We start from the raw sequence: 19,169 nt of genomic DNA, 5'->3' as shown, positions 1-19,169 counted from the left end.
TGTGTGTATTATCCCTGTACTGTGACATCACTGTGTGTGTGTATTATACCTGTACTGTGATATCACTGTGTGTACTATCCCTGTACTGTGATATCACTTTGTGTATTATTCCTGTACTGTGACATCACTATGTGTATTATCTCTGTACTGTGACATCACTGTGTTTATTATCCCTGTACTGTTACATCACTGTGTGTATTATCCCTGTACTGTGACATCACTGTGTGTATTATCTCTGTACTGTGACGTCACTGTGTGCATTATCCCTGTACTGTGACATCTCAGTATGTATTATCCTAGTACTCAAAGTATCAGGAGTTCATTCTTTTTAGCTTTTCCTCTTTATTTCCACATGACATCTTTTATGATACATTTTGCTCGTAAAAAAATCTAAACCTCCGCCATACAATAATGTAAAAGAAAAAAAGCCCCCAGCTACGGCCGTGTTTACCCTGTCTGCTCAGCAGATGTCTGATGCACCTACCATTACCTTCACAAATAACTGCGCAGGAGTGAATGTAGGGGGTACACGATGTGATCCGGTCCTGGTGTCTAGTTTCTGTGCGGATTATAGCAATTCACAGAAATGAGAATCTTCTCTTCGGTTTTCTATAGGAAAGTAATAAACAAGATGCAATCAGAGACATCGCCCCCGACTCCCCGTCCCACTCCCCAAATTACATTTACATTTTTATCTATGCTATCAAGATGAAATGGGCAGTAATTACATTACGGCAGTGCGGCTATCATGGAAGGATTCATGTAAAGCGGGGGATGGTTTTCCTATGATGTTTCGGATAAGAAAACCTCTGATTGGGAGGAGGTAACACATAAAGTCCTTGGAAGTCCACCACTGAGGCAGGCAGCGTCGGACTGGAACACCTTGGGCCCACCAGAGAAAATCATTCTTGGGGCCCACTATGTAGCTGCATAGAGTTAAATACCAGACCACCAATTGTGCGGTAAAACACGCTAATATCCGGGTATAATATAAGGTTGTACATGTCTTAATTATGTAGCAGGAGTTGGGGTAGCCCCCTCATAGACTATAAAGCAGCCCCCTCATAGAATATAATGTAGACCCCTCATAGAATATAATGCAGCCATCTCATAGAATATAATGCAGCCATCTCATAGAATATAATACTGCCCCCAACATAGGGTATAATGATAGTGTATAATGCACCCCCTCATAGGGTATAATGCACCCCCTCATAGGGTATAATACTGCCCCCCTCATAGGGTATAATGATAGGGTATAATGCACCCCCTCATAGGGTATAATGCACCCCCTCATAGGGTATAATACTGCCCCCCTCATAGGGTATAATGATAGGGTATAATGCACCCCCTCATAGGGTATAATGCACCCCCTCATAGGGTATAATACTGCCCCCCTCATAGGGTATAATGATAGGGTATAATGCACCCCCTCATAAGGTATAATGCACCCCCTCATAGGGTATAATACTGCCCCCCTCATAGGGAATAATACTGCCCCCCTCATAGGGTATAATACTGCCCCCCTCATAGGGAATTATGCACCCCCTCATAGGGAATAATGCACCCCCTCATAGGGAATAATGCTGCCCCCCTCATAGGGTATAATGCACCCCGTCATAGGGAATAATGCTGCCCTCCTCATAGGGTATAATGCTATATAGATATATAGAGTTAGATAGATATAGAAAGATAGATGTAGAAATAGATAGATATAGAGATAGATAGTAGATAATGGATAGAAAGTAGATAATGGATAGATATAGATAGAAAGATTCATAGAGATAGATAGAGATAGATATAAAGATAGATATAGAAAGAAATATAGATAGATAGATAGATAGATAGATAGATAGATAGATAGGTAGATAGATATAGAGATAGATAGAAAATAGATAATGGATAGATAGATAGATAGATAGATAGATAGATAGATAGATAGATAGATAGCTATAGATAGAAAGATATAGAGATATATAGATAGAGATAGATAATAGATAGAGATAGATAATAGACAGAGATATACAGATATAATAATAATAATAATAATAATATAGACATATATAGATAGATATAGAGATAAATATATATAGATAGATGGCTATAAATAAAAATAGATATAGAGATATATATAGAGATAGATAGATATAGAGATAATAGATATAGAGATAGATAGATAGATATAGAGACAGATAGATATAGAAAGATAGATATAGAGATATATATAGAGATAATAGCTAGATATAGAGATATGTATAGAGATAGATAGATATACAGTGGGGAAAAAAAGTATTTAGTCAGTCAGCAATAGTGCAAGTTCCACCACTTAAAAAGATGAGAGGCGTCTGTAATTTACATCATAGGTAGACCTCAACTATGGGAGACAAACTGAGAAAAAAAAATCCAGAAAATCACATTGTCTGTTTTTTTTTCATTTTATTTGCATATTATGGTGGAAAATAAGTATTTGGTCAGAAACAAGCAATCAAGATTTCTGGCTCTCACAGACCTGTAACTTCTTCTTTAAGAGTCTCCTCTTTCCTCCACTCATTACCTGTAGTAATGGCACCTGTTTAAACTTGTTATCAGTATAAAAAGACACCTGTGCACACCCTCAAACAGTCTGACTCCAAACTCCACTATGGTGAAGACCAAAGAGCTGTCAAAGGACACCAGAAACAAAATTGTAGCCCTGCACCAGGCTGGGAAGACTGAATCTGCAATAGCCAACCAGCTTGGAGTGAAGAAATCAACTGTGGGAGCAATAATTAGAAAGTGGAAGACATACAAGACCACTGATAATCTCCCTCGATCTGGTGCTCCACGCAAAATCCCACCCCGTGGGGTCAGAATGATCACAAGAACGGTGAGCAAAAATCCCAGAACCACGCGGGGGGACCTAGTGAATGAACTGCAGAGAGCTGGGACCAATGTAACAAGGCCTACCATAAGTAACACACTACGCCACCATGGACTCAGATCCTGCAGTGCCAGACGTGTCCCACTGCTTAAGCCTGTACATGTCCGGGCCCGTCTGAAGTTTGTTAGAGAGCATTTGGATGATCCAGAGGAGTTTTGGGAGAATGTCCTATGGTCTGATGAAACCAAACTGGAACTGTTTGGTAGAAACACAACCTGTCGTGTTTGGAGGAAAAAGAATACTGAGTTGCATCCATCAAACACCATACCTACTGTAAAGCATGGTGGTGGAAACATCATGCTTTGGGGCTGTTTCTCTGCAAAGGGGCCAGGACGACTGATCCGGGTACATGAAAGAATGAATGGGGCCATGTATCGTGAGATTTTGAGTGCAAACCTCCTTCCATCAGCAAGGGCATTGATGATGAAACGTGGCTGGGTCTTTCAACATGACAATGATCCAAAGCACACCGACAGGGCAACGAAGGAGTGGCTTCGTAAGAAGCATTTCAAGGTCCTGGAGTGGCCTAGCCAGTCTCCAGATCTCAACCCTATAGAAAACCTTTGGAGGGAGTTGAAAGTCCGTGTTGCCAAGCGAAAAGCCAAAAACATCACTGCTCTAGAGGAGATCTGCATGGAGGAATGGGCCAACATACCAACAACAGTGTGTGGCAACCTTGTGAAGACTTACAGAAAACGTTTGACCTCTGTCATTGCCAACAAAGGATATATCACAAAGTATTGAGATGAAATTTTGTTTCTGACCAAATACTTATTTTCCACCATAATATGCAAATAAAATGAAAAAAAAACAGACAAAGTGATTTTCTGGATTTTTTTTTCTCAGTTTGTCTCCCATAGTTGAGGTCTACCTATGATGTAAATTACAGACGCCTCTCATCTTTTTAAGTGGTGGAACTTGCACTATTGCTGACTGACTAAATACTTTTTTTCCCCACTGTAGTTAGAAAGATAGATAGATATAGAGAGATATAGAGATAGAGATAGCTAGATAGATAGATGGATAGATAGATATAGATAATAGAGATAATAGATAGATATAATAGATAGATATAGAGATAGATATAGAGATAGATGGATAGATCAATAGATAGATAGATAAAGAGAGAGAGATAGAGATAGATAGATAATGAGATATAGAGATAGATATAGAGATATGGTGTTAGATAGAAAGATAGATATAGAGATAGATAGATATAGAGATAGATAGATATAGAGATAATATATAGATAGATAGATAGATATAGAGATAATATATAGATAGCTATAGAGAGAGATATAGAGATAGATATAGAGATAGATAGGTAGATAGATATAGAGATAATAGATAGATATAGAGATAGATAGATATAGATATAAAGATAGATAGAGATAGAGAGAGCGGTAGATATAGAGAGAGATAGATATAGAGAGAGATAGATACAGAGATCGATAAATAGAGAGATAGATATAGATATAGATAATAGATAGAGATAGATAGATAAAGATAGATAATAAATATAGAGATAACAGAAAGATATAGAGATAGGTAGATATAGATAACAGAGATAGCTAGATAGATAGACATAATAGATAGATATAGATATAGAGATAGATAGAAAGACAGATATAGAGATAGATGTAGAGATAGAAAGATAGATATAGAGATAGAGCGATAAATAGATAGATAGAGATAGATATAGAGATAGATAGAGATATATAGATAGATAGAGAAAGATAGATATAGAGATAGAAAGATAGATATACAGATAGATAGATATAGAGATAGAGATAAATAGATAGATAGATATAGAGAGAGATATAGAGAGAAATAGATATAGAGATAATAGATATATATAGAGATAGATAGATATAGATATATAGAGAGATAGATACAGAGAAAAGATATAGAGATAAATAGATAGAGAAAGATAGATAGATAGATAGATATAGAGATAGAGCGATAGATAGATATACAGAGAGATAGATATAGAGATAGATAGAGATATATAGATAGATAGATAGCTATAGAGATAGATATAGAGAGAAATAGATATAGATATATAGAGATAGATATATAAAGATAGATATAGAGATAGATATAGAGATAGAGCGATAGATAGCGAGAGAAATAGATATAGAGATAGATAGATACAGAGAAAAGATATAGAGATAGATAACGGATAGATAAATAGATAGATAGGTATAGAGATAGATAGATATAGATATTAGATAGAGATATATATAGATAAAGATAGATAGATATAGATGGTAGCTAGATAGATAATAAATATAGAGATAATAGATATAGAGATAGATAGAGTAAGATAGATAGATATAGAGATGGATAGATAGATAGATGTAGAGATAGAAAGATAGATATAAAGATAGAGCGATAGAGATAGATATAGAAATAGATAGATATAGATATAGATAGAGATAGAAAGATAGATATAAGAGAGATAGAGAGAGATATATAGAGATATAGAGATAGATAGATAGAGAGAGAGATATAAAAAAAAAACAAAACACAATACTCACCTCTCCTCCTCGCTCCCACGCTGATCCCGGCCTCAGTGTCAGGAGCTGCCCCCTCTGCCAGACACACAGCGGGTGCGCGATGTAGTGACGTCATCGCGCACTGGCTGTGAGCCAGGAGCAGAGGGGACTGAGGGCGGCGCCGGCCCTGATGCAGAGCGGCTTACTGGGCTGGGGGCGGGGCCTCTGGGGGTGGAGACCTGCTTCGCAGTGAATATTCATTTCTCTTTAGCAGCGGGACAGGGGCTCCTGCCTCCTGACACCCGCTGCTGCTCCGCTGGCAGGGGCCCCCATAGCAGCTGCATGGTGTGCGACACACCACTGGCTGGGGGCCCCTGGAGCAGCGGGGCCCTAGGCAACTGCTGGCCCTGTATGCCAGCAGGTGCCAGGGCCCACCAGATGCCAGGGCCCACCGGAGAATCCACCGGTTCTCCGGTGGGCCAGTCCGACGCTGGAGGCAGGTATACCCACCGCCAGCTGCACAGTTCAGGCAGTTGCCTATGGACTTGATTAATACCAAGCTGACCACAGCATGCTAGAGTAAAATCAATCCTTTTTTAAAGAGATTTTCTCAGGGGTGTGAGGAATAGCCGTGGAAATCACTAAAGTGGTCACTTGGAGCATGCGTATCCATACCCATATGTGGTGGGCACTAAAGGGGCAACTGGTGCTGGCAAAAAAGGGTGAACATCTGTGGATAAAAAATAGATAACACAGAAAATAATGCTGCAACGGTCTTTCTAGTGGTGCTCTGCTCTTTGTGGAAACAGCAACCCCGCAGGAAAAGTGAAGTATTACATATTTCATCATAGACTATCCTAAACCAGGTCCTCCAGGGTCACAGACTGTTGTTTAGTTGCTCCGGCCTCCACCCCCCTTTTATAAACTTACATTTTCCTAATAACATTTGAAAGGGTTTTTTTTACACTCCTTGAAGTGTTTTAAACACAATCGACTGGATCCTGACTTGTGATTCACCCCCTATACTGCTGCTCCATGTGTAAAGGGCCCGTCACACTAAGCGAGATTGCTAGCGATATCGCTAAAGCATCACCGATTTTGTGATGCAGCACAGCACTGGCTCCCCCGCTGGCTATTGCTGATCGCGCAAGAACGTCCTGGGCTGTTTCTCGTCGGCCGCTTCCTGCTGGCGCCGATGAGCGACGCGTGGACGCGGGAGGACGTCTTCATCGTCGCGTCTGACAGGTAAGTAACGACTGCCGACCGCTGCTATGTCGCTGGTGAGATCTGCCTGTTTGGCAGCTCACTAGCGACCATTTAGCGATGTACCCGCGATCCTGACCGGGTCGTATCATTGTCGGGATCGCTGGTGCCTTGTGCATCGCTAAATGTGACGGTACCCTATGCGAAGCAGGGACTACATTAGTTTGAGAGTAGAAGAGTAGAAGGTGAACTTACAGTGTAAAGTCTCCAGATCTGCAATCACTTCACTGACTCCTCTGCCCCCAGGAGGACTCATTTATCCAGTCCGATAAGTGGCGGTTACTGCGGTCTCCGCTCCTTTCCCCGTCCTCACTGCTTCACCGAGGGGAAAAAGAAGAAGATAACTAACTACTGCATCCTTTATAGAGAGAGACAGACATAGACAGATAGATAATAGCTAGAAATATAATAGATAGATGATAGCTAATAGATAGATAATAGATAGATAGATAGATAGATAGATAGATAGATAGATAGATAGATAGATAGATAGATAGTGCAGTGCAGCAAGGTTGGTGCAGTGTGACAGACAAGAGGTGACCCAGGAAAGTTCAGACACAAAGTCTCTTTTAATGGTCTGCATACTCACAAACAGAAAGCAAATAGTATTCCTCGGATCACAGCCGGGAAACAAGATAGTCCGTAACCGGGACTTCTCGCCCTGGGCGACTGCAACGTCGTGTACGCTGAGGGGTGCCAGGCCTTTTGGCTCCGCTTGGCTCTGTGTTGCTTCACACAAGTTGAGCTCTGCAGAGCCTCCTGCTCTGCATGCTTGCAAAACCAAAACTGACACGCCCAAACCTATGCTGCAGGGTTTTTACAAGGAACTTGTGGCTGTAGGTCTGATGGAAGACATGTCCGGGAGGAAGCGGACCGCCCCACTACCATCCTGTCCTCTGTTTCAAAAACAAAAGCCCATAGCAGGTTAACGCTAAATATGCCTTGCACAAAGAGCTTGCCAAAACCAACACTTACTTTTATTTTGCATTACAATCACAGCTATGCCTGTGACTGCAGTGCACTCCCGCAGCCTCAATACGCTTCTGTGTGCATCCTGGGGGACACGTAGCGATCCTTGCATATGACACCTGTCACTGCCTCACAATAGAGAATAGATAGATAATAGATAGATAGATAATAGATAGATAGATAATAGATAGATAGATAATATATGGATAGATCATAGATAGATAGATGATAGATAGATATAGAGATAGATAGATAGATAGATAGATAGATAGATAATAGATGTGTCTGGACTGGTTATTAGTTTGCCATCTGCTGCAGACACAGGACAGAAAGACTTGTGGATTTCGCTCTCTGTAATGTGTGGCACAGGCTGGGAAGCAGCACGGTCTCGGGACGCTCTCACAGCTCCATTTTCACACCAGATAATATCCATGAGACATTATCCATTTCCACCGTCGTGCAGAGACGGGTCTTGAGCATTCTGGAGAATATAGCTGCAGAGGAAAATCTGGGTCATGTTGTCATCAGTCTAAGAATTCCTGCCGCTTTCCTCTGTAATGTCATTGTGACACTCGCAAAAATCAGTGCAAGAGTCCTGCACACAAAGGATCAGCCATCGAGAGCGAGGGACGCTGGTGACTGAGCAGCCGAGCGCCATGAAATGTGAATATCATAGGGAAAATCTAATGAAGACACGCAGAGGCTGCTGAGGCTTTCCCTTCAAAGCCTCAGCAGCCTCTGCGTGTCTTCATTAGATTTTCCCTGACTGCGCCTTACTGCGCATGTGTCGGCAGCCAGCGCCATCTTTTTGGTGGGTACTCCTGTGAGACGACACGGCCGTGCTCCAATGCGCACGCGCCGGCGTCTGACCTCACTTCCGGTCACGTGACCAGACCGGACAGTGTAAAAAGCGCAACTTGCTACTCAGCATCCACTCACTGCTTTGGCACCACTGTGCATACTTCACCCACTGCGCCACCAATAACTGTAAGTACCGTCCCATATAGGGACCACCGCTGAACCACCAACTAGAATATAGTCCCAATTCAGGACCCCCAATCCTGTTCTATACCTGATGTACCCCTTCTTCTTTATTTAGCTCTGGAATATTTACCAGTCCACCACCTCCTCAAGGAATAGGATCATCGGCAATTTTGGTATATTCCTTTTCTCCTTTTTTCCCCAAAATACCTCTTTCCTGGACATACCCCGGCTATATGCCTAGGCAGACCTTTGTAGTCCTTTACAATCTTTTGTGTGCATAACTAGTTCTGTGGCTACATCATTTACGCTGGTTAATCTGATCTATTCGTTGTGCCTCTAGACACCCAGTTCAGTACTTTGTTTATTATATGTCACCCTAACAACATGTCCGTTTATCCTTACTTACAGAATAAGCAATCAATTAATTTATGCCTAGCAGTGACATTATCGTTTTGGTGAAAATAGACCCTACATTCAATTCAAAGGGGTATGATCGCGTTCCTTCTTCTTGTTTCATACATTGTCTTATCTACCGCATTATCTCTCACTCTTACGTTTTTTAATGTCTCTATATCCTCCCAAGTGATTCTAATGCATGTATTCCATTCTCTCTCGATACTATATGTACAGTATATATTTTGTATAAAGTGTACATTTTTTGATATTTTTACGTATGTATTTTATTACAGCGACTTTTGTGATAAAGGCCGATGTGGCCGAAACGTCGATAGATGTCGCTTCCTCACCGTCAAGCAATACATTTATTTCACATTAAGCATAACCAGCGTGTGCAGTGACTCTATATTGTCTATGCAATTTGGGGACTATCCGTTCCTTTTCACTGGCCCTGCGAACTCTAACTCTCAGGCCGAGTGCTAACCATCTACTTTATCCAGTACTCCAAGGACAAGGCGCATAATAGTCAAGGAGGTTACTGTTATGAATGGGTCACCGAGGAGGATGGCAGGAACAGGTTAAGCCACCAGGAAACCAGAGAGGTTGGTAACTAAACGTACTGTCACACTTAGCGATGTACCAGCGATCCCGACCAGCGATATGACACAGTCAGGATCGCTGGTACATCCCTAAGTGGTCGCTAGTGAGCTGCCACACAGGCAGATCTCACCAGCGACATCGCTGGGGACGGGGATCGCTACTTACCTGTCAGACGAGGCGATCCTGCGTCCTCCCGCCCGGCTCCACGCTCGCCTCTCCACAGGAAGCTGACGACGAGAAACAGTCCTGGACGTTCTCGCACGATCAGCGATAACCAGCGGGGGAGCGGGTTATAGGTAAGTATCACACACAGCGATATCGCTAGCAATATCGCTATAACGTCAAAAGTTATAGCGATATTGCTAGCAATATTGCTTAGTGTGACAGTACCTTAAGCGGATTGCAGACCCCTGATCCTATCCGCACAACTAGCAGTAGCCGTGGAGCGTGCCTACGATGCCCTAGACGCTTCGTCACAGCTGGAGGACTAACTCAGCCTAAAGACAGAAAGATGAAATTTAAAGTGCCCCGGAGCAGATTCCCAAAGGAACAGACAGCCCCCAAACATATATTGTCGGTGAGACAAGATGAGACTCAAACACAGGCAGAGAAAAGACTGAGCAAACGGTGGGGCCCAAGCTGTCTAGACAGGACAGGATAGAAAAGATACTGTCTGCAATCACCCACAAAACCCTGAAAAAGTCCAACACTACTGATATACAAAAAAAACCTGAGATCACACAATCTCACCTCCGCTAGATCAGCACTCTGATATAAACTGGCAGCAAAGCAAAAAGATACTAACATAACAGAGGACTGAACAAGCTGCAACATATGAAGCAGGGACCAGCGCTGCCCCCAGCAGGGAGCACGCTGAACCCTAGCAGCAAAACAGAAAGCAAAAAAAAGACACAACCAGATTAGATGCAAAGGATTAGCAAAAGAATCACTTAGCTGAACCATGCAGATCAGGCAGGGGACAAAAGAGCTCCAAATGCATACTGAGGAAATCACCTGCAACCTCCAAGAGCAGCCAGCTCAATTATATGCTCCCAGCCAGTAATCCCAGGTTTCCAATTATCGTCGTCAGGTGGAGAACTTCCATCCACCTGGCCAGCTCCACTACTCTCAGCAGCCACCAGAGGGAGCAGAGGGAGCTTTGGCTCAGAACTCCGAGCAAGAGAATTCACAACAGGTTACAAAGGGACTCAAGGTCACCTCTAAGCAACTAAAGGCCTCTCTCACATTAACTAATAATAATGGCGTTGATTCCACCACTTCACATCACCAAATAAAACTTTTTTGGGTTAGTTGAAAAGCTTTATGTGTAGAGAAAGAAAAACTCTGCACAGTCCTGACCTTAATCCAATAAAAATGTTAAGTAATAATTATCTAATTATTCCATTTTGGAGAGAACATAGAAATAGAAGGACGGAAGTGCGACATTTCATAAAAAACCTTCAGTTTACCAGTAATCTCTTGCTAGAGCACAACCTATAATTTAAATTTAATTTTCTTTTATGTAAAAAGGTATCTGGAAACATTACAACCAGTGACAATTAATATCTTTATGTATTTTCTCATTTCTTTATATTTTGCTGCTTGTTTTTCCGCTAATATCCTCTAATTTACACGTTATATTTGAAAAAAAATGTACAATTTAATTAAACACCTTTTATTTTTTTGCCATTTTATTGTTCATTTTCCATTGAAAATAATGCATTTATCGCATACACAAAGATCTACTAGATGAAAGGATGTATTAATTAGCAAATGGAAGGTGGAAAATACACAACCGTCAGTCGTCCGACTCGCTCCGCCAAGCTTGTAATTCTTAGAAAAACACCATTAATTAATATTTTATTTACATATTTTGTTTACTTTCCGTTTTATTATTATTATTACTATTTTTCTAAGTTAATTAGATTTTAGTTGGTGACAATAATATATTTTAATATATTTCTGCTTCAATAATTCTATCTATAATTAAAAAATCTAGACCCTTTGTGATTGTATGGAAACAAACTTCAAACGCCATTAACCCCTACGGAAAGCTAATTTCAATTAAACATAATTGTGGTTGGAGAAAGTCGTTTCTTTGGAATCTGACTATTTGGATGCCTTTATATATTAAATTAATTAATTAATCTTTGCTTTTCATAAGAAGTCATCTTTGCCAGGATTAAAATTTAGAACATTGGCATGGGAGGCGGAAACTCTTACAGTGAGCCGCAGGCTGCATTGCTATGTGTTAACAAGTTTACTCAAGTGTGTGTAATACGTATATGCTCACTTGTATTTTATTTTGTGCGCCTAATGTGAAGATTAAAACTTAGAATCATGGTAGGTAGGCAGAAACTCTAAGGCCGGCGTCACACTAGAAAGGAATACGGACGAGTGAGAGGCGATAAAATAACGCATTACCCACGGACCAATGATTCTCTATGGGGCAGCTCCCGTCAGCCGTATTTTTCTTGCGTATATTTTACGGTCCGTGCCAATCGCAGCATGCTGCAATTGTCAGCGTACTACGGCCGTGGTACGCCAATGCAAGTCTATGGGTGCGCTAAAAATACAGATTACACACGGACCACACATGTGACTTGCAAGAAATGCGCACCAGGTGTCTTTTAGCAAAGCCGGCAATTCAGTGCGCGATACAGTAAACTCACACTGACAGGTTTAATAAAGGAACGAAAGAATAGATCTAGACACATAGAATACATATATATATATATATATATATACACACATGTCATTGAGACACACATATATATATTTATATTTCACAGAGTTCTTTATTCCCACGGTCATTAGTTCATTCACAGATCAGTCGGGGACTCCCTCTGACGTCACTGAGGCTGTGGGGTGTCCCCCGGCTGATCTGTGAATGAACTAATGACCGTGGGAAAAAAGTCAGAAACTTTCCCACGGTAATTAGTTCATCTACAGGCAGCCATTGAGGCTGCGCAGAGCTGAATCAATTCATTTTGTAGTAGATTACAGTGGGGCTGGTCGCATTAACACCGCTCCTCATTGTAAACTATTTAACCCCTTCTGATGGATTGCAGCGTGGGACATGACTGAACGGCGGAGAGGTAAGGATATTGGTGATTTTTTATGTTATTTTTGTTGCAGGTCATGGTTTTATTTTGGATTACCAGAGGAATAAAAATTTGTCAAAAACTTGGTGTCTTTCTTTCATTTAAAGACTTTTTAATTAATGTCTGTGTGTGGTTTTTAACCCTTTCTTAGTATAGGGTTAATAATGGATCGGTGTCTTATTGACACCTCTCCATTAATGTCACCTTACAATCGAATGGCGACATTAACCCTTTGTTATATTAACCCATTCGCCACCGCTACAGGGCAATGGGAATAGAGAGGATAAGTGCCAGAATAGACACATCTTACAGATGCGCCATTTCTGGGGTGTCTGGGGGCAGATTTTTGTTGCCGGGGGGGGGGAGCAAAAACAATGGTCCCTCTCAAGGCTATTAAAATCTGCCCTCACTCACCTGCTTAACCTCTCTGGTTGACAAATTACAGCGGGAGCCCACGCATTTTTTTACAACGAATTAACCCCTAAAATTGACACTTACACCTCCCAAATTTTGCACACAAACCCTCATCTAATTATTAGTCAGGGACATATAAAAAAACATGAAATGAAATGGTTTACTGTATGTAACCATGGGGAATGATTTGACAGAAGCCGGCAATTGAATTAGCAGCTATTCTGCTATAAAGAACCCTGTGACATATAAATATATATATGTGTGTGTGTCTCAATGACATGTATGTATATATATGTATTCTATGTGTCTATATCTATTTTTTCGTTTGGATTTGAAACCCTGTCATTGGGCTCCATTATATGTCCGTTTTGCAAGCCTGCGAGAAAAAAACGGCATACGGATGCTGACATGAGAAAAATACGCGGCCACACCCTGACAACGGATGACATACGGAGCACTATTTAGGGACCATTTATGCGTATTACGGCCGTACAATACGGTCCGTATTTTTTTACCTTGTGTGTGACTCCAGCCTAACAGTGAGCTACAGGCTGTACTACTATGTATGAGAGAGTTTACTCCGGCGGTTATAATGCGTGATTAATATATATGCATGTAACTTGTTTTGTGTACCTAATGTGAATATTGTTAATTCAATTAAATATTGTGTGTGTGTGTGTATATATATATATATATATAGCTGGGGCAAAATAGAAAGGAGGTGGAGCCCAGAGTAATTGAACCCTGAAATGGATGTGCTTGCAACATATTATTATGTAGAATATATAATAGAATGGAAGACGCTAATTAATTAGTAGAATGGTAGGCAGAAACTCTAACAGTGAGCTACAGGCTATACTACTATGTATGTGAGTTTACTCCGGTGTTTGTAATGCGTGATTAATATATATGCATGCATGTATCTTATTTTGTGTACCTAATGTGAATATTGTTGATTCAATTAAATATTGTATATATATATATATATATATATATATATATATATATAAATATAATATATATGTAGGTGGGGCATAATAGAAAGGAGGTGGAGCCCAGAGTAATTACATCCCTGGAATGGATGTGTTTGCAACATATTATTATGTAGAATACATAATAGAATAGAACACGCTATTTACTTAGTAGAATGGTAGGCAGAAACTCTAACAGTGAGCCACAGACTGCAATAGTGTGTATGAGTGAATTTACTCCGGTGTGTGCCTAATGCATGTTAATATTGTTTGCGTGTATATGGGTGGGACATAAGGAAAATACATAAATAAATAGGCGACGCTACCCCGAGACATCATGCTGTTGCATAGAGTAGATTATTACGGCAGTATCCGGGTAATTCAAGGATTTCTACTTACACACAGACACCATTTAATTAGCAGAATTACATCGCCGATCATATACTGTAGCTTGCAAGCTTAAGCCGGCAGCCTCTCGTCTATTCCCCGGAGTGAGACGGTCACTTACGTTAATTAACTCGTAAAGTTTCAACTGAGCGCAAATAAGCGACTTTGGAGGTATTAACACTTTAATAGATGTTTTCTTTGATCGGGTGATTGTCCTTACTGAGACTGATATTGTAGTGCTCTTATGGTGGATGGAGTGTCTATGGTCCTAGACCAGTCCGGAGATGAGGAGGTTATTCTGGGACATTGATGCTTTTTTAATATGAAGATGAAACTACACAGGTCTTAGGTTTCGGAATATGAAGGGTTGCCAAAAACAAAAGATTGGATGGAGGGACAGAGGCCAGAGATGCCCCTGGACTACAAATTTTCCTTTGGAACAGGAGCATCATCAGGAAGCCCATATGGCCAGCAGTAATTTTCCTAACAAAAATATTCACGCTCATCTCAGTCTTCAAGGATTATTTCCCTTGAAGAAGGAAATATGCTGAAAATTTTAGCAGCAAATTGAAATCCACAGGATAAATCCACATCAAATTGTGCAAAATTTTGGTCCATATAGGTTTTTTTTTCCAGATTTTCATTGGAGAACTGAGACGGGAGTCTAGAAGAAAATAAAAAAACCCACTAAGTTCCATACTTCATAGTTACCTATAGTCGTGTCAGTCACTTAGGAAGGTTTTGGTTTGAGTCCTAGATCTGCCTCAGTCCTGTCCGGAACTGCCCATTAGTGGGTCGGTTTATATATGTTAAAACCCGTCCCTTTTTGGTTCCTGGAAATTTTTGAGAATTGTTTCAGAGCAATGAGAACAGTCTCGGTAAAGAAAATGGACATCTCCAGAACACCAGAAGCAGCTGTCAAATATAAGAGAGAAGCCAAAGCCTTCCAGAAACTGGAGCTTCGAAAGGTTCTTTGTGGGTAACATCATCCTATTTCCCATTTGGGAGGGTGGGGAATGTGGCATAGAAGGGGATGGGGAATAAGTGTTATGATGGCATAGCTGTGGGCACACATGTCCACAAGCCTATGTCTCGCGGAACATCATCTGGAAAGGTTGGCAAGTATGATATACCCACTGTCAGGGATATATTAATTTGTCAGGACTTTCTTAATCTCACAAATCCCTGATATTACAGGCCGGGAAGGTCACGAGTACCACCAGCTGTGATCTTTGGAGCAAACCGCCTCCTATCGTCCAGACAATTACACGATTGGCCGATGATCAATGGATCCTGTTCTCACCACTAGGCCGGCTACCGGAAAATTAGCGGTGAGCGTATGGCATGTACACGTCTGGATTCCAACACAATGAATATGTGTATACACCCCGGTACGGTCACAGTCAACTCTCAGATAACCCCAGACTACTCGCCGTCACCACCACTACCACCCTGCATGAACACTGATGATAATTGGGATTGATCTTTTATCAGACCCTGAGTCCCACCCACACATCCCCTGTGATGACCTCACATGGGCCTGGTTGTGGGCTGGTCTCAGTCCTTCATGATTTTAGGAAATCCCAATTTATGTAATAACTCTTCATAGTGCGATCACAGAAGTTCGAGACTGACGTCATCTTCTGTATCGGGATTTTATCTACGCTTTGAGACCAAACATGACCTAGCTGCTGGCGATTATATGGCCCCTTCGGATTTGGGGCCTTTTGGTGGGGGTTATAATTTTGAGAAAATATGTGTATCTTTTCCTAGTTATCCCGGTGGTGAAAATGTGCGTCTCATTAATATTGGATGGATAGAAATTCCTCTACTCCTGGAGACATACTGTCTGCCCTCTCACTGTACTGCAGTGACCATGGCTATTTGTAAAGGGCGTCAGATCTTCTTTGATCCACTCAGATCCTATTACCTTTTCCTGTCTCTGTCTCTGTGGACAATACACTTCCTCTTCAGTCACCTGGACATAAAGAGGAATCTTCGCCTTTTAATTAATCTGCTTCACATCTCTGTCACTGCCATTTTACATAAAGGCAGCATGGTGTATTAGCACCAAAGTCCTCAGCACAAATGGTAGATGAAAGAAAAAAGTGAAGGGGGATATGAGGGACCTCACAAATTTTTAATATTTTCTATGACACCCACCTCCCCTGGTCCTCTGCCTGTGACTTTCAATATATGCTGGTTGATGTGGTTTTTCTTCGGCTGTAGGGCCAAACTTTGGAGCCACAGCTACAGATTATAGTTTTGTTTGTGGAAACAAATGATTTTACATCTTATGGTTCACACCGCCAAACCATACAAAATAAAACCACATTAGACCGTCGTAAAAAAAAAATATCTGCGTCTCAAAGTCCCAAGAGAACAATTCGAGAAAGCAATGGTTTATTGGATTTAGGCAATGTACCGTAAGGGATTTCCTAAAGGATCAGAGCCGAAGAAAGACGAGATAAAATAAAAAACAGCACGAAAATCAAATAAGACCCAAGGTTATAAAATCTCTTTTATCCACCGTAAGCCAAAAACGCAGGTAATCCTTCATAAAATAAAGAGCCCTAAGCATACCTAGATGTGACTGATATCCACCATATGTCTTCTGATGTCTTCATAACCTCGACCAACGCAGGAAGAACTTACAAATGACGGGAACAAGGCATGATGGACATCACAACTTACACGTCTCTTCATCAGGACTAGGCCTTTAGATAAAGCAAATCTATCTAAATAGGGTTTACATCTACATTTTACATCCAAAAGATGCCGCCAAACCATGTAAGATCAAACCACATTAAACCAAAGTAAACAACACGTGAGAAAAGATCAAAAAACCTGAGTTAGTACGAGCAGAAAATGTGATTAAGTAAAGGTTTATTGGCTTGAGGTAATGTTCCGTAAGGGAATTCCGAAAGGATCAGAAATAAAGAAAGACGCCCTTGACTAGATGAAGAAAAAACAAATACTGTAGGTCCCGAGGTTCTAGAATCCTGAAGAAAAGGATGAACCTCTTATCCACCACATGTAGTCCTACATGGGAAGTGTCCTCAGCAAACCTAGATGTGAAAAAAATCTGCTGTGTGTCATCTTCTGATGCCTTCACAACCTGGACAATGCTTGAACAATTTATTAATGAAGTTAGATAAAGTGCGAAGCTTTACATAGTCTCAAACGGATAAAAATATAGGTAAGGAGTCAACATTCAGCTGCAGTAAAGATATGAGATTTATATGTCAAAGGGAAGGACATGAGGCTCCATAATGGGTCATGCCACCCTCAACCTCAGGTAATGAGGGCCCAGCACTTGTTTCCCATCTTCTTGACCTTTGAAGAACGGAAGAGCAAAATTAACCTCAGGGCCCTTGTCCCACCCCATATATGTCATGGTTGCATGTAGAAGAGATGGAATAAGGCCTCACTGTGGTGCTGGGTCATGCCACCCTAAACGCTGGATAAGGAGGGCCCAGCACTTGAACTCTAGTTTCTTGATCCTTGACGAACAGAATAGCAAAATTAACCCCCGGAGCCCTTGTCCCACCCCATATATGTCATGGTTGCATGTAGAAGAGATGGAATAAGGCCTCATTGTGAAGCTGGGTCATGTCACTCTCAACGCTGGATAAGGAGGCGCCAGCACTTGAACTCTAGTTTCCTGATCCTTGAAGAACAGAAGAGCAAAATTATAGTCAGGCTTGTTGTGCCACCCCATATATGTCATGGTTGCATGTAGAAGAAATGGAATAATAGCCCATTATGGTGCTGGTCATGCCACGCTTAACCCGAGGGGACGAGGGCCTAGCACTTGCTTCCCATCTTTTTGATCATTGCAGAACAGAAGAGCAGAATTACTCTTAGGCCCTTTTTCCCCTTCTTTATATGTCAGGGTCATCTATAGAAGAGAGGGAATAACCCGTTTGTGGCACTGGGTCATATCATCCCCAGCCCTTTTGTCCCATGTAATGAAGGCCCAGTATCTGCTCCACAACTTCTTCATATTTTAATAGGAGAGCAGACTTACCCTCAGGCTCATAATCCCTTCACTTTTATGTTAAAAGTGTGAACATCCCTTCTAGGCTTCACGCTGAGACTCCTTTGGACTCATTCTTGGTCATGCCAAGTCCTCCAGCGTGGAAGCGGCTCTTAAGGTGTCCATTCCTACTAGAGCAAGTTTGGCCAAACCCAGGAATGCCGTATGATGTGTCCTGACTCTCCATTGACAGATGATTTAGGTGTGGAAAAAAGGGTTGGAGATGATAAATTTCCAATCCCAATCTTTTTGTTCCCAAAGGAGATCAGTCACCTCCAGCGGTTGCTCTCCTCTCCTCATTGAAGACACATGCATGATTGGCTGAACTGAGTCTGCATGTGTATGAAGGGATCTGAGGAACCAGATATTGTAGATGTATGGACACCTCATTTTGTTTTGGCCTTAAGGGTCCCAATAAGGCCTCTTTCACACATCAGGTTTTCGCCGTCAGGCGCGATCCAGCGCTTTTGACAGAAACCGGATCCGGCGAAATGCAATGCCGGATCCGGTTTCCCCCCCATTGACTTGCATTTGCGCCGGATCGCGCCGGATGGCCATGCGTTTCATCCGGTTTTCGCCGGATCCGGCAATGTGTCGCGATCCGGCGTCTGGAAAAAACGGCTA

The 19,169-nt window shown here is 41.5% G+C and overlaps 1 long non-coding RNA gene across 2 annotated transcripts in view; it reads right to left on the bottom strand.

The window, feature by feature from the left end:
• Nucleotides 1-6,991, bottom strand: part of LOC141069304 (uncharacterized) — a 59,781-nt gene extending 52,790 nt beyond the window's left edge. Inside the window, exons 1-2 of one of the 2 annotated variants that reach the window (XR_012226533.1) lie at nucleotides 6,877-6,991; nucleotides 485-609 (exon numbers count right to left, since the gene is read on the bottom strand). This is a non-coding gene — a long non-coding RNA (uncharacterized lncRNA). The remainder of the gene's footprint in view (nucleotides 1-484; nucleotides 610-6,876) is intronic. The other variant, XR_012226534.1, reaches the window with a different exon arrangement.
• Nucleotides 6,992-19,169: the final 12,178 nt, after the last annotated feature.

This window comes from Dendrobates tinctorius, unplaced genomic scaffold (assembly GCF_039654945.1).
Source record: "Dendrobates tinctorius isolate UK_male_01 unplaced genomic scaffold, ASM3965494v1 ptg000257l, whole genome shotgun sequence".
NCBI lineage: Eukaryota > Metazoa > Chordata > Amphibia > Anura > Dendrobatidae > Dendrobates > Dendrobates tinctorius.
This window is presented reverse-complemented; position numbering and strand designations above follow the sequence as displayed.